Source organism: Bos indicus, chromosome 19, assembly GCF_029378745.1.
Source record: "Bos indicus isolate NIAB-ARS_2022 breed Sahiwal x Tharparkar chromosome 19, NIAB-ARS_B.indTharparkar_mat_pri_1.0, whole genome shotgun sequence".
NCBI lineage: Eukaryota > Metazoa > Chordata > Mammalia > Artiodactyla > Bovidae > Bos > Bos indicus.
This window is the reverse complement of record NC_091778.1, coordinates 955089-966763: the sequence shown is the minus strand read 5'-3', so window position 1 is coordinate 966763 and position 11675 is coordinate 955089. Positions and strand designations below refer to the sequence as shown.

The window sequence follows — 11675 nt, the reverse complement described above, 5'->3', positions numbered from 1 at the left end:
ATTTCCCCTAAAGTTAGGAACAAGACAAGGATGCCCACTTTCACCACTACTATTCAACATAGTTTCGGAAGTCTTGGCCATAGCAATTAGAGCAGAAAAAGAAATAAAAAGGAATCCAAATTGGAAAAGAAGAAGTAAAACTCTCACTGTTTGCAGATGACATGATCCTCTGCATAGAAAACCCTAAAAACGACAGAATGATCTTTCTTCATTTTCAAAGCAAACCATTCAATATCACAGTAATCCAAGTTTATGCCCCAAACAGTAACACTGAAGAAGCTGAAGTCGAATGGTTCTATGAAGACCTACAAGACTTTTTAGAACTAACACCCAAAAAAGATGTCCTTTTCACTATAGGAGACTGGAATGCAGAAGTAGGAAGTCAAGAAACACCTGGATTTGGCTTTAGAATATGGAATGAAGCAGGACAAAGACTAATAGAGTTTTGCCGAGAGAACGCACTGGTCATAGACAAACCCTCTTCCAACAACACAAGAGATGACTCTACACATGGACATCAACAGATGGTCAACACCGAAATCAGATTGATTATATTCTTTGCAGCCAAAGATGGAGAAGCTCTATACAGTCAGCAAAAACAAGACCGGGAGCTGACTGTGGTTCAGATCATGAACTTCTTATTTCAAAATTCAGTCTTAAATTGAAGAAAGTAGGGAAAACCACTAAACCATTCAGGTATGGCCTAAATCAAATGCCTTATGATTATACAGTGGAAGAAAGAAATAGATTTAAGGGACTAGATCTGATATATATAGTACCTGATGAACAATGGATGGAGGTTCATGACATTGTACAGGAGACAGGGATCAAGATCATCCCTATGGAAAAGAAATTATAAATTATCCTAATTTGTGGATTTTCTTTTGTGTGTGTGTGTGAATTTCCTTTTATTTTAAAAATGGGGATGACACATTGGGTGTGTAGGACAACTTGACATATTTTAATTTAAGCTGTTTTACAACTTATGCTTTTCATCATATCTCATAAATAACGGTCTATCTCAAGGCCATTTTTTTTTTAATATACATATACATAGATGTAACTTCTAGACCTCTAATTCATTTGCATTAATTTTTGTGTATAGTATGTGGTAGTGTTTCTGGCTCATATATTTTTTTTTTTCATATAGATATCCAATGATTGAAAACTGATAAAGGTCAGTGCACATTCCAATCCCAAAGAAAGGCAATGTCAAAGAATGTTCAAACTACCGCACAATTGCACTCAACTCATACACTAGTAAAGAAATGCTCAAAATTCTCCAAGCCAGGCTTCAGCAATATGTGAAACGTGAACTTCCAGATGTTCAAGCTGGTTTTAGAAAAGGCAGAGGAACCAGAGATCAAACTGCCAACATCTGCTGGATCATAAAAAAAGCAAGAGAGTTCCAGAAAACCATCTATTTCTGCTTTATTGACTATCCCAAAGCCATTGACTGCGTGGATGACAATAAACTGTGGGATATTCTGAAAGAGATGGGAATATCAGACCACCTGACCTGCCTTTTGAGAAACCTATATGCAGGTCAGGAAGCAACAGTTAGAACGGGACATGGAACAACAGACTGGTTCCAAATATGAAAAGGAGTACGTCAAGGCTGTATATTGTCACCCTGCTTATTTAACTTATATGCAGAGTACATCATGAGAAATGCTGGGCTGGAAGAAGCAAAAGCTGGAATCAAGAGTGCTGGGAGAAATATCAATAACCTCAGATATGCAGATGACACCAGCCTTATGGCAGAAAGTGAAGAACAACTAAAGAACCTCTTGATGAAAGTGAAAGAGGAGAGTGAAAAAGTTGGCTTAAAGCTCAACACTCAGAAAACTAAGATCATGGCATCTGGTCCCATCACTTCATGGGAAATAGATGGGGAAACAGTGGAAACAGTGTCAGACTTTATTTTTTGGAGCTCCAAAATCACTGCACACGATTATTGCAGCCATGAAATTAGAAGACGTTTACTCCTTGGAAGGAAGGTTATGACCAACATAGACAGCATATTGAAAAGCAGAGACATTACTTTGCCAACAAAGGTCCATCTAGTCAAGGCTATGGTTTTTCCAGTAGTCATGTATGGATGTGAGAGTTGGACCATAAAGAAAGCTGAGTGCTGAAGAATTGATGCTTTTGAACTGTGGTGTTGTAGAAGACTCTTTAGAGTCCCTTGGACTACAAGGAGATCCAACCAGTCCATCCTAAAGGGGATCAGTCCTGGGTCTTCATTGGAAGGACTAATGTTGAAGCTGAAACTCCAATATTTTGACCACCTAATGCAGATAGCTGACTCATTTGAAAAGACTCTGATTCTGGGAAAGATTGAGGGCAGGAGGAGAAGAGGGCCACAGAGGATGACATGGTAGGATAGCATCACTGACACAATGGACATGGGTCTGTGTGGACTCTGGGTGTTGGTGATGGACAGGGAGGCTTGGCTTGTTACAGTTCATGGGGTCGCAAAGAGTCGGACATGACTGAGCCACTGAACTGAACAGATCCAGTTGATGAAGCATGTGTTCATAAAACTGTTCTTTTTGCATTGAATTACCTTGATATTTTTGTTTAAAATTTATACATATATGTTTATTTATAAACATTCTGTCACGTTTCAACAGCACACAACTTAACTTACAGGAGCTTTATAGTTCATCTCGAATATTGGTAGAATAAGTTCTCCAGCTGTGTTCTTTCTTTGAACATGAGTTTCTATTCCATATAATTTTGAAACTGTATCTTTCTACACAAATTTCAAAAAAGAATTGTCCAAAACTCGACCAGGAAGAAATAGAAAATCTTAACAGACCCATCACAAGCATGGAAATTGAAACTGTAATCAAAAATCTTCCAGCAAACAAAAGCCCCGGTCCAGATGGCTTCACAGCTGAATTCTACCAAAAATTTAGAGAAGAGGTGACACCTCTCCTGCTCAAACTCTTCCAAAAAATTGCAGAGGAAGGCAAATTTCCAAACTCGTTCTATGAGGCCACCATCACCCTAATACCAAAACCTGACAAAGATGCCACAAAAAAAGAAAACTACAGGCCAATATCACTGATGAACATAGATGCAAAAATCCTTAACAAAATTCTAGCAATCAGAATCCAACAACACATTAAAAAGATCATACACCATGATCAAGTGGGCTTTATCCCAGGGATGTAAGGATTCTTCAATATCCGCAAATCAATCAATGTAATACACCACATTAACAAATTGAAAAATAAAAACCATATGATTATCTCAATAGATGCAGAGAAAGCCTTTGACAAAATTCAACATCCATTTATGATAAAAACTCTCCAGAAAGCAGGAATAGAAGGAACATACCTCAACATAATAAAATCTATATATGACAAACCCACAGCAAACATTATCCTCAATGGTGAAAAATTGAAAGCATTTCCTCTAAAGTCAGGAACAAGACAAGGGTGCTCACTTTCACCATTACTATTCAACATAGTTTTGGAAGTTTTGGCCACAGCAATCAGAACAGAAAAAGAAATAAAAGGAATCCAAATTGGAAAAGAAGAAGTAAAACTCTCACTATTTGCAGACGACATGATCCTCTACATAGAAAACCCTAAAGATTCCACCAGAAAATTACTATAAATAATCAATGATTATAGTAAAGTTGTGGGATATAAAATCAACACGCAGAAATCCCTTGCATTCCCATACACTAATAATGAGAAAACAGAAAGAGAAATTAAGGAAACAATTCCATTCACCATTGCAACGGAAATAATAAAATACTTAGGAATATATCTACCTAAAGAAACTAAAGACCTATATATAGAAAACTATAAAACACTGGTGAAAGAAATCAAAGAGGACACTAATAGATGGAGAAATATACCATGTTCATGGCTTGGAAGAATCAATATAGTGAAAATGAGAAAGCAATTTATAGATTCAACGCAATCCCTATCAAGCTACCAACAGTATTCTTCACAGAGCTAGAACAAATAATTTCACAATTTGTATGGAAATACAAAAAACCTCGAATAGCCAAAGCGATCTTGAGAAAGAAGAATGGAACTGAAGGAATCAACCTACCTGACTTCAGGCTCTACTACAAAGCCACAGTTATCAAGACAGTATGGTACTGGCACAAAGACAGAAATATAGATCAATGGAATAAAATAGAAAGCCCAGAGATTAATCCACGCACATATGGACACCTTATCTTTGACAAAGGAGGCAATAATATACAATGGATTAAAGACAATCTCTTTAACAAGTGGTGCTGGGAAATCTGGTCAACCACTTGTAAAAGAATGAAACTAGATCACTTTCTAACACCATACACAAAAATAAACTCAAAACGGATTAAAGATCTAAACGTAAGACCAGAAACTATAAAACTCCTAGAGGAGAACATAGGCAAAACACTCTCAGACATACACCACAGCAGGATCCTCTATGACCCACCTCCCAGAATATTGGAAATAAAATCAAAAATAAACAAATGGGACCTAATTAACCTTAAAAGCTTCTGCACATCAAAGGAAACTATTAGCAAGGTGAAAAGAGAGCCTTCAGAATGGGAGAAAATAATAGCAAATGAAGCCACTGACAAACAACTAATCTCAAAAATATACAAGCAACTCTTACAGCTCAACTCCAGAAAAATAAACGACCCAATCAAAAAATGGGCCAAAGAACTAAATAGACATTTCTCCAAAGAAGACATACAGATGGCTAACAAAAACATGAAAAGATGCTCAACATCACTCATTATCAGAGAAATGCAAATCAAAACCACTATGAGGTACCATTTCACACCAGTCAGAATGGCTGTGATCCAAAAGTCTACAAATAATAAATGCAGGAGAGGGTGTGGAGAAAAGAGAACCCTCTTACACTGTTGGTGGGAATGCAAACTAGTACAGCTACTATGGAGAACAGTGTGGAGATTCCTTAAAAACCTGGAAATAGAACTGCCTTATGATCCAGCAATCCCACTTCTGGGCATACACACTGAGGATACCAGAAGGGAAAGAGACACGTGCACCCCAATGTTCATCGCAGCACTGTTTATAATAGCCAGGACATGGAAGCAACCTAGATGTCCATCAGCAGATGAATGGATAAGAAAGCTGTGGTACATATACACAATGGAGTATTACTCAGCCATTAAAAAGAATACATTTGAATCAGTTCTAATGAGGTGGATGAAACTGGAGCCTATTATACAGAGTGAAGTAAGCCAGAAGGAAAAACATAAATACAGTATACTAATGCATATATATGGAATTTAGAAAGATGGTAACAATAACCCGGTGTACGAGACAGCAAAAGAGACACTGATGTATAGAATAGTCTAATGGACTCTGTGGGAGAGGGAGAGGGTGGGAAGATTTGGGAGAATGGCATTGAAACATGTAAAATATCATGTAAGAAACGAGTTGCCAGTCCAGGTTCGATACAGGATACTGGATGCTTGGGGCTAGTGCACTGGGACGACCCAGAGGGATGGTATGGGGAGGGAGGAGGGAGGAGGGTTCAGGATGGGGAACACATGTATACCTGTGGCGGATTCATTTTGATATTTGGCAAAACTTATACAATTATGTAAAGTTTAAAAAAAAAAAAAAAGAATTGTCAGTTTCTTCTGTCTAGGCCACCAGGGAATTCATGTGTATATGCCAATGCTAATCTCCTAATTTCCCTCCCCCGCCTCCCTTCGTCTCCCTTTTGGTAACCAGAGGTCTGTTTTCCACGTCTATGAATCTAGTTCTGCTTTGTAAATAAATGAATTTGCATCAATTTTTGATTCCACATAAGTGATGTAATTATTTGTCCTACTTGGTCTGACTTACTTCACTTAATTTGAAATCTGTAAGTCCATTCAGGTTTCTGCAAATATTTACCTTCCAAGCAATATTTTCTTTTTTTTAAATTTTATTTTATTTTTAGATTTTACAATATTGTATTAGTTTTGCCAAACATCGAAATGAATCTGCCACAGGTATACATGTGTTCTCCATCCTGAACCCTCCTCCCTCCTCCCTCCCCATACCATCCCTCTGGGTCGTCCCAGTGCACCAGCCCCAAGCATCCAGTATCGTGCATCAAACCTGGACTGGCGACTCGTTTCATATATGATATTATACGTATTTCAATGCCATTCTCCCAAATCATCCCACACTCTCCCTCTGCCACAGAGTCCAAAAGACTGTTCTATACAACAGTGTCTCTTTTGCTGTCTCGTATACAGGGTTATTGTTACCATCTTTCTAAATTCCATATATATGTGTTAGTATACTGTATTGGTGTTTTTCTTTCTGGCTTACTTCACTCTGTATAATAGGCTCCAGTTTCATCCACCTCATTAGAACTGATTCAAATGTATTCTTTTCTAATTTTATTTTTAAATTACTTTCGTTGTTCAGTTTCTAAGTTATGTCTGACTCTTTGTGACCCCATGGGGTCAGACCAAGTAAGACAAATAATTACATCACTTATGTGGAATCAAAAATTGATGCAAATTCATTTATTTACAAAGCAGAACTAGTTTCATCTAGATGAATAAAAATAAGTTTGTAACATGCAATGTTTTGATAAAACAAGAGAAAATGTAAATATATTCTGGAGAATGTAAGTTAAATATGAGAGTTTCTGCTCTTATGCCGACAGCATAACGAACAGCAAAGTTATTTTCAAATGAGGAAATAAAGTAATTTTGGAGAATTGTTTCATGATGCAAGGAAAATCAGACAATTGACATGTGTTAAAAATTGCCTTAAAATAACCAACCTATTATCAAACTAATTGAAATTTTTTCATCACCATATTATTGAAATTGATGCTTATATGATTGCATTTTGTTAAAATTATGTGGGAATTCTTTTTTCTTTTTGTTGAACTTTTATGTAGGCATGACAGTTCCTTTGACTGCTAAACTACTTACTCAAACAAAAATGAGTGTTAAAAAGTAGTGTATTATGAACCATATATATCACTGGGTATTTTATATTTTTCATCAAATTTCTGAATTATGTAATAATATCTTAATTGTAAGATAAATAAGATGATATTTTCAAACATGTTAAACCATTAGCCTGAGAATCACACTGGTTAGTTAATTTAGCACTCCTCAACCTTCCCATAACTTTGCTGTCATTACTTGAACCATTTGTTTACTGGTTGCCTGGTATTCTTTATTTCATCTATTGTGTCTTCAGTTTTTGTATAGATTTCCTTACTATCACATGTTCAAAATGTTGTTTTATGACAATATTTTCTCCTCACTTGCCTTTTCACATTTCCTTTTACCTCTGTTAACACCATTAATTACATTATATTAGCTCAGAAGATGTTGTTTTAACCTATTATCGATTAAATGTGTTTCTTTTAAATACACAGTATCTTTTTACAAGTGCAAATTCTCAGAAAGATACACTGGATATTCATTAACCAGATATTTGCATGTTGCTTTCTGCTCAGATGAGGATTCCAAATTCATTATTTTCATTGCTGCCCTTTGTAATAACTTCTTCCCCATTCATCTCAACTCTCCTGTTTAACCACAGATTAAAAAAGAATCAGGGTTTTTGTCTTTTCTCATTTTAGTGTATTAGCTTCCAATTCGGAGGAATTATTTTGACTCTCTATCTAGGTCTCTTCTATAGTCAGAGATTCAGGTTAATGAAGTTATTTCTCTCCAATTTATTTATTTATTTATTTTTGTCTAAATGGCAACCCACTCCAGTACTCTTGTCTGGAAAATCCCATGGATGGAGGAGCCTGGTGGGCTGCAGTCCACGGGGTCGCTAACAGTCGGCATGACTGAGAGACTTCACTTTCACTTATATAATACATTTCTTTAAATCAATTTTATATAAATGCTTTTATTTGACATATCAATATTATTCAACCTCACATGCAAAAAAATCTATGTATCAATTGCCATTATGTAGAAAACAGATCAATGTACTGCAACCTCCCCACAAAAACCTTTTAAATACTTTTGAATTAATGCTAATTTCTGGTGAAAACAGGGTGAAAGCTTTATAGTGAGAGTGAAACAAAGTAGCATAATGAGAAAATTTAACCTCTGTGATATTGCAGTTTTGAATAATAGTTTAAAATAGAATTGGTGTCATGCAGGCCATTTTAAATGCCTCTTAACTATTTGCCATCTAAAATCATCATTGAGACTATAAATAGCATTAATAATAACTTTGTGAAGCCCTAGACTTGACAGTTTTTAAATATGAAAACCATGCACTTGCTATAAAAACATTAATTCTCTGTTTGCTTTTTATTTTTTCTTTTAAATAGACATATGGTGGCCTGGATATGACTTCAAACACTAAAAGTGTGCTAGCTTTTGCAAAGCCACTGTGGACAAATAATTCCTCATTAGTGGTTAAAATAGCATCTAGAAGTGAACTTGTTCTATCTTGCACTTATTTTACACGATTAAAAGCATCTTAAGATTATCCCTTAGTTACAAAAGATGAAAATCTATAAACATTTCATTAATTCTTTACTGCAACACATGCCACTGAGGGAATAACTGGACCGAAAGTTGTCATATCATCTATTTTACTAACAGTAGTTGTTTTGTTTTTTTTTTTTTTTGGCATGAAGTTTCCAGCAACAAACACTTGAGCAACTTCACATTTATTGTTCTTTACCAATATCCAAAGCAAACTTCAATATCAGTAATGCATATTTTGTCTTAACACATGGAATATAAATATAAGAAATAAATTAATTTATAGATTTTTGGCAATTTAAATCATAATGTATAAATAAAATATAAATTGTAATATGAATCTTAATGTATATTTCTCAAAAGTTCTTTACCTTTTTATGTAACAACAATCACATTGATTTACCCACTAACTATGCTTGATCACAGAGTATGTGTACATGCTGAATTGTGTCCAACTCTTTGAGATGCTATGGGCTGTAGCCCTCCAGGTTCCTGTGTCCATGGGATTTTCCAGGCAAGAATACTGGAGTGGCTGCCTTTCCCTCTTCTAGGGGATCTTTCCAACCCAGGGATCAAACCAGTGTCTCCTGCTTTGAGGCAGATTCTTTACCACTTAAACCATCACAGAAACCTTAGGATGCCCTATTTAAATTAATGTTCAGCAGTTCAAGCTGGGATTTTAAACAAATTTGTGTTTCTTTGGGATTCATCCCAGATAATTCAGGGAATTTGGTTAGATAATTTTAAAAGAAAGAAAGTTGCCTTCATGTATATGGCCACAATAATTGAAAAATATACAAAAGAATATTTTCTTTCCTTGGGTCAATTAGCCTTCTTTGTTTTGTACAATATTTTATTAACAGCAATTAACTTTTTATTTTCAAAATAATGTTTAAATATTTTAAAATTTTACAAATAATTGATTAAATTATATAATCATTTTCATTATAAATTGTTTTGCAATAGATTTATAAAGTAAGAGAGATTAAAAACATTTACTAAATCAATAACTAATATTAAAATTTTATTCATGTAAATGTATTTTTGGTAAATTTTATATTAGTGTGCTCATATTCACCCAAGCATATATTTTCTTTTTTTCTGAAACATTTGTGTATAACCTACACTAAACTCAAATGGAAAACCAGAGAAACATATCAGAATTAATTCTTCTAGGACTTTCATATAACCAGAACATACAAATATTTTCCTTTGTGTTATTCTTATTCTGTTATCTTGTCCTGTTGGTAGGAAACCTTCTGATCCTCTTCTGCATTCAATACAGTCCTCTTTTTAACCAACCAATGTACTATTTTCTCAGCTACTTATCCCTCATAGACATCTGCTATACCTCCAGCGTTACACCCAAACTAATTGGAGATCTGCTAGTAGAGAGAAAGACTATATCCTATGGAGATTGCATGCTACAGGTCCTTATCATGCACTTCTTTGGAGGTACTGAGATCTTTATTCTTACTGCCATGGCTTTTGATCACTATGTTGCCATCTGCAAGCCTCTCCGCTATGTGATTGTCATGAATAGAACAAGATGCAATCTTCTCCTCTTAGCTGCTTGAGCGGGTGGAGCTGTCCGTTCTTTTCCTCAATTTTTTATGGCAATCAGCTTGCCTTTCTGTGGTCCTAATGAAATTGATCACTATTTCTGTGATATTTTTCCATTGCTAAAAATTTCATGTACTGACACCTACATCACAGGTGTTCTTGTGATTGCCTTTTCAGGAATGCTTGACTTAGTTACATTTGCTGCCTTGTTTGTTTCCTATAGCATTATATTATTCACTTTAAATAATCGTTCAAACGAGGGAAGACACAAAGCCCTCTCTATCTGTGGGTTTCATATCACTGTGTTCATCTTATTTTTTGTACTTGTTATCTTTATCTATCTTAGACCTCCCACTATTTTCCCTGAGGATAAGGTATTTGCACTATTTTACACCATCATTGCCCCCATGTTCAATCACTTAATCTATACTCTAAGAAATGCAGAGATGAAAAATACTTGGAAAAATTTAGTATCAAACTTTGTTTTCAAAGGAAGCATACCTTTAAGGAACAAGTTGTTCAGCAAAGAGATATTTAGAGTAGCAACTATTTTTTTTTTAATTCAATAACCTTTATTTTTCCACTGTCAGATACATTTATCTCTCATAATATACTTTACTGTAATTATTCCCTTTTCTCTGAAGTCTTTTATTTTATTTTTTTAAATTTTATTTTATTTTTAAACTTTACATAATTGTATTAGTTTTGCCAAATAGCAAAATGAATCCACCACAGGGTTCTATACATCAGTGTCTTTTTTGCTATCTCATATACAGGGTTATCATTACCATCTTTCTAAATTCCATATATATGCGTTAGTATACTGTATTGATGTTTTTCTTTCTGGCTTACTTCACTCTGTATAATAAGTTCCAGTTTCATCCACCTCATTAGAACTCATTCAAATGTATTTTTTTAAATGGCTGAGTAATACTAGGGCAAACTGCCAAATGTATTCAAATACATTTGAATGAGTTCTAATGAGGTGGATGAAACTGGAACTTATTATACAGAGTGAAGTAAGCCAGAAAGAAAAACATCAATACAGTATACTAACGCATATATATGGAATTTAGAAAGATGGTAATGATAACCCTGTATATGAGATAGCAAAAAAGACACTGATGTATAGAACAGTCTTTTGGACTCTGTGGGAGAGGGAGAGGGTGGGATGATTTGGAAGAATGGCATTGAAAGATGTATAATATCATATATGAAACGAGTCGCCAGTCCAGGTTTGATGCACGATACTGGATGCTTGGGGCTGGTGCACTGGGACAACCCAGAGGGATGGTACGGGGAGGGAGGAGGGAGGAGGGTTCAGGATGGGGAACACCTGTATACCCTGGTGGATTCATGTTGATATATGGCAAAATCAATACAATATTGTAAAGTTAAAAAAATAAAAAATAAATAAATAAAGTTAAAAAATTAAAAGCTAAAAAAGAAAATAATAATGATACAAAGGTAGAATCAATAATTCAGATCACTGTAAACAAATTTACTTGCTTTGCACCTAATGACCTGAATTTAGTACCATTTCCAATATTAATTAAGGAGTTGTATAATAAAATTATGTTCCTAAATTTATAAGTAAGTGGCTAGTCATTGTATCCAGAATGAAAGCCCACTCCTGTTAAAATGA

At 35.0% G+C, this 11675-nt stretch overlaps 1 pseudogene; it reads left to right on the top strand.

Moving 5' to 3' along the window:
- The first annotated feature begins 9603 nt into the window (after positions 1–9603).
- LOC139177696 (olfactory receptor 4P4-like) lies at positions 9604–10599 on the top strand (annotated as a pseudogene).
- The last annotated feature ends 1076 nt before the right edge of the window (positions 10600–11675 follow it).